Below are 6,060 nucleotides of genomic sequence, written 5' to 3'. Positions count from 1 at the left end.
AGCTGCTGCTCGCATGATCGAACTAGTTAACGCTGCCTGGTATTTCCGGCACAGATATTGTCAATGTCACTCGACTCTTTATCTAATTGACCTCGATTTATCAATTTTCAAAAAGCACCTTGTAACTCTACGAGAGAAAATGAACCAACGTATATAACGAACCATGTCACTATAACGTTTTTCCTAATCCGAAAAGTTGAGATAGTTTGGATTCCAAGAAAAAAATTACCAAGAATAATTATAATTATCCCAACGATGCCTGACAAGTAGAAAAATGTTACAAGATTGTTCCACCAATAAAAATTAGGCCTCTATAATTAAACAACACACGTAACCGCTAATAATCGTTTAATCAATACTTTACTACAAAAATAATACAGAAACTTTTTCCTATAAATAATAACCTATATATATATATATATATATATAAACTATCTAAATTTTTGTGGGCTTGGCTTAATTAAGCAGCCACGCTTTAATACACAAACACTACACGTATAATCGTTTATTGCAGCATGTAAGTCTGGCAACGAAGGGAGCTTGGACTTTGAGTGACGTAGCCATGGGAAACATTAGAAATGTACGGGCGATGACGTCATCGGCTCAGCTTCGCAATCTCACCAGAACTTCCTTCCTGGCATCTGACGCATGGTTCTCATCTCGACAGCGATTAATAATCCTTCTGAAAATCTTCCAAACTCGACACTCGCACTCGAGAAGATCCTTGACTCATAAAGTAAAAGGAAAATCAAAGGAAAAAAAATAATTTTCCTAGGATAAACTCCTGTGCACCGAATAAATCACCGATTTCACCGTGGCTGTATTTTCATGAAAATATTGCGTCGATTCCATTATTGATAATAATATCTCGGCTAAGAAGCTTAATCTATTTCGAAGAAATGATTAGTAGGCGCGTGTATCGAGGAAGCGTTCGTTCGTACCGTATAATTACGTATTATATCGTTATTGAACTGCGGCTTGGATTAATCGCGCTTCCAACTTTTTGTCCTTTCGTCATCAACCTTGTGTTGGCGAAACTGCAATTATTGACTATTTTAGTTGATAATGACTTTTCATTAGTAAGGCTCACAGGATATAATGTTGCACGTGTATTCGATTGGAATAAATTACGACTATGATTCGTAAAAAAAAGGATCATTCGTGGGTAATCTTTGAACTTCGGCATGCAACGTTGATAAACAATACCGAGACCTGAAGAGTATCGACGAGTCTGCTCGTTGATTGGTCATTTCCATTAGAATCTGTCAGGGGTATTTTTGTTTAGTATGTAGAATAATTTTTATATTTCACACATTTTAGTTTATTTATTTTTTTCTTCTTCTCGTTGTATACGCGTTTGATCAAAGATTACAAAAAAAAAGGTAATGATACCGCAGAGGAGAAACTAGCTTTTATCTTCTAATTGCACACGGTACTTTCAGATTTTCGCGGTTTTAACAAAAGAAGGTGTAAAATCCAATCAAGGTATCGCAACGCTGCCGCAATGTGGCATCTCAAAATAATAAACTATATTTGTGCCGAGTTTCTTCAATTTTCCTTTTGCTCCCCCCCGTTTTCTTCGCACAGCGTGGTACTCCAATTTTCTAAATTTCATGGAAACTTTTTTGCACCTCGATCCAATAATTTCTATATCTAACTCTGGCACTCGGTTTGCGTTTGTCGAGTCTCAAACGTTACCTTCGCTTGTTTGGTTACTTTCGTTTATTACTGTAAGCTGTACAAGCGTGTACTGAAATACAACATGTACGTATATACACGATATAACATTTTTTACTTTTAACATTCTGCCATAAAAACAAGAAACAAACGCCTCGTGGAATTAAAAAAATACTTCACATATATTATTATAAATAAAGAAACTCGAAATATCATTCTATTGAAAAACATCAATATTTTTAAACCCCATATCTATATAAATAACGTTTACTTTAATCGACCTCAATGCTCTCGGACATAAAAATGAATTTATCTCGATAACCACGAGAGATGTCAACTTTTTGCATAAGATCATTTCTGATCTAAAGAAAAAGAAGCACCAAAAAGGTAATATACAAAAACCTGATATCTCTCTTAGTTACGGAGATGAATGAATTGTAATATCCACCCTCCTTCTTGGCCAAACTAAAACAAGCACCCTGTACAATACAGAATACTATAGTTTTCAATTATACTATATATATATCTACTGTTACCAAGTCGCATTCGCCGTGATCATTCTCGATTTGATTGAAAGATCAGCTATACCAAATACCAACTGATAGGTGCACGCGTTTATACCATACAGCGTTAGGATTATTATCTCCCTCTCTCTTCGTACACTACACTATATAATACTCAAATGTACACTATACATATACACATAACCCTGCGAGTCCATTCTATATCAGTCGATGTACAGTCCAACTGACGGAAGCGGTCTTATCGATCGATATAGCTCGAGTAAATCATTATTCCAATTCCAAGTTACAAGCATTTCAATTATAATCCCTCGCCTACAATAGCACGAATCCGCTTCGATACACTTAAATATAAACCTGCATATTCCCTTTCTTGTCTCAGTCTTTAAGTTCGATGCGATTTATGCAAAAGAGTGTTTCTGATATTTATCGATGAAGGGACGAAAAGTGTCTCGTTGCACATTTATGCTGGGGTATAGACAGCTTTGCGTCTACATTATTTAGACTCTATGTACAAGCATACGCTATAGTCAGTGTTATCGTACGAGTGCAGAGGAGATGGTCTCGTACCACGTACAGTCGTGCTGTCCGAAATCGTGGAAAATCGATGATACCCGAAGCAAAGCCTGCTTCGTTCCTATATATATATACACACATACACACATTAATAAAGCTCTTTACGAGCGATTATCACCGACGTATTCCCCCAGTTATCCGAATCCATCAATTAGTCGGAAATCCCATTGATCTCTGATTGAATTTTATCGAGGAATTCGCGTCCCTGACGCAGGATGGATAGGTCGCGCATGGAATTAGAAATGGGAATGGAAGGACCCGGCGAGATATTCGTGGCAGCGGGGAAGGAGCAGCTAGGATCCGGAGTCGTTTCGGTGATGAAGAGACGAGGAGGGGGGAGGGGGGAGTAAAGAAACGTCCGCCCGGACCATAACGTCTCAGGGTAACTTGACATTAATCATGAGGCCAGGTATGGCCAGACTACGAGGTCGGATTCGACGGAGAGAAACTTTTCTTCTTTCTTTTTTTTTCTCACACGAACGATGATCCATAATGGACCCGGAGATTCTACGAGTCCTCCTCCGGTATTTATGTGTGATCGATCGAAGAAAAGGATCCACTGGCCTCCGCGTTCCGAGACTTATTGCGTTCTACGTTTCCTCCCCTTGTCAATTTCTTCGAGGCTCGATCGGAGAATGCGAGGGGGGGGGGGGGGGGGGGGAGAGAATGAATAGGGTGCTTTTGCTAAAAAGGTCATATTTATTTCCGCGAGAAGTCCAGGTTTTTTTCTAACGTGCCTATGACTCGTTCCTCCAATCTGACAATTTCACCCTGGTCCCTATTATTATACTGAAAGTCTCGAATCTCCGGTATTGGTTCCCTCGTCTGTTTATGGGATCTTGGTTGTGTGTGTATGGGAAATTAAGTCGATGTAACTTTGTTATTTCCGCGTTTATCGGGAAAACCTTGATTTTCTTCCGAATCCATTTATTCACTCGTGCACCTACCTTTCGGTCCTAGAAGAACCGTTGACGAAAGAGACTGTTGATCAAAGAACCAGACACTCATCTATATATATATATATGTACACTATAAAATTGGTAAAGCACGCATTCGTGGAAAAGTTGTGTGGTCGCGATAAGGAGCATTTGGGAGCTTGGAGAACAGGTGTGCTAATGTATTGAAAGGCACGAGTGTGTGGATGCACGCAGGAACCATCCCGATACGTTCTCCAGTGTCTTCTCTCTCTCTCTCCACTTGGCTCTCGTGGTTTGTTTTTTTTTCTTCCTGGTCGTTTCGGTACTCCTGAGGCTTCCGCAGGCCCCGAGAGAGAGAGAGAGAGAGAGAGAGAGAGAGAGAGAGAGAGAGAGAGAGAGAGAGAGAGCGAGAGGAGACGCAGGAGGAGGGAGGCAGATGAGGCAAAAGGGGGACTCTGGAGTTCCACGGAAGGAGGCTCTCGAAAGGGGCAAGGGGAAGGTGGAAGGGACCCGAGAGAAGCGGTGCAGGTAGCTCCCGGGACGCCTACAAACCTGTTTTACCTGTTATATCCTGGCTCGCTTATGAGTACCAGCTACGCGCGCGATTCCTGAGCTGATCGTTCCTGATGCTAGTGGTCATGGTATTTGCCTCTCTTCGGCTCACAAACTTTTTTTCCAGGAAATCTTCGGCATCCGTCCCTGGACGTCCCTCTTTTAAAAGTCCAAGCAAATCTGCTTTATAATTTTCTCCAATTTAGGCGTTACAGCTCCCTCTTCATCATCGGACTGCGCCTGCGAGCCCATGGAATCCTCCGATGTACCTTCCTCAAACTAATGTGGATCATCGATCTTTGATTAAGATGGAAATGTCAATGTTTCAACGCACTGATGAACGCCTGGAATTCCTCCTAATTCTCTTTCAAAAAGATGTGTAATATTTCTCTTCTTCCTTTTTACTATATATATATATATATATATATATATGCTCATTGTTCTACGTCATTGGTTCATAAGAGATTCGAGCAGTGTGTTCGTGAGTATATATATACCACTACGGTAGGTTCCTGGTCGAATTTTCGCTCAATTATGATAAGAGACACGAATGAACGAGCCCAGAGGATGGGAAGGGGGGGGGGTGATGAGAGAGGAGTTGTTTGCTCGAGATTATTGCAGATTAACGAGTTCGGTTGGGTCAACAAAAACAGTCGAATTTTATCGTGTCAAACAGTACGGTAGCTGGTCACATTTTTGAACGACTCTTTCGGTATCAGTGAATATAGACGCTTCTTTCGCTCTCGTTTTATTAAACTTTTTCCAGAAACTTATTATATACACACGATCAAGTGGAGAGATTATTTTATTCTATTCCGGAGGCCATAGGTCTCTGTTGATGTAAACAGTTTTTTTCCTTCTACATTGTAAGCCTATAGATAGTATTTTAGATATTCGGTGAATTCTGTATCGAAGATAAATGACTCTTTTTTTTGTCCGGCTGTAAAAACATATTTACATACCAAAATTCTATCGAATTTCCTTTCGCGAATTCTTCTGAGAGATTTTCCGGGATTTTACCAAGAGCAAACCCGATTGACTTTTAACGCAGAGCTTTGTACGAAATGACGCTGTTTTTGTTATTATCCGACGGAAAATGCGTTAAATTTGCAAAACAAACCGGTTGTATCTATCGCGCTTTTGCATATCGCTCTAAAATAGAGGCTTTGCATTGAAATTTATTATTTATCCCGATAATTGTTTGCCGGAAACCGATAAAGCTCCACCGCGGACGAGAAGGTTACTCCGTCCGCGTTCCTCGAAAGAAATGCTGGAATGCTCGGAAAATTGGCGTTTGTAATTAAACGCATTTGCGTTCGCAGCCAGTGATAAATCGATTGCAACGTGTGTTAAGAGTGAAGGGTGTTGTATTTATTTTCATTATCGCAAATTCCATTTCTCGCGACGGCGAGAAATCGCGCGATCGAACACTCGAAAAAACTATTTTTAAATAGAAAGCGAATCGCGCGGCTATATATAGATATAGGAAAAGTACCGTGTAAGGAAATATTCGGTGAATTAGACGCAGAGTCATTTCTGCCAGCGAGCGCCAAAAATCATTCAGCGCTGAAATCGCAAGGAGCGTTTAGAAATGCAATTTCTTATTCAACGTCGTTGCATGAGATTCGCGCAATTTGCGTTGCGCCAACGTTAAATCTTACCGATCTAGTGCCAAGAAATTAGTGCGCAATCCTCTAATCGTGAGTAGACTCGCAACTCGAAGTTTTAGTTTTAAGAGACGCTTCGCGCGATACTGGCAAACTTCTTTTTTTGCCATTTTATGGCACCGAAGCTTTCAGAACTAAACTTTTCTCGTA

Source organism: Prorops nasuta, unplaced genomic scaffold (assembly GCF_024137725.1).
Source record: "Prorops nasuta isolate Cenicafe-Biocafe unplaced genomic scaffold, Cenicafe_Pnas_1.2 PNAS00004, whole genome shotgun sequence".
In the NCBI taxonomy this organism is placed as follows: Eukaryota; Metazoa; Arthropoda; class Insecta; order Hymenoptera; family Bethylidae; genus Prorops; species Prorops nasuta.
The sequence above is the reverse complement of the archived record's forward strand: the minus strand, read 5'-3'. Positions refer to the sequence as shown.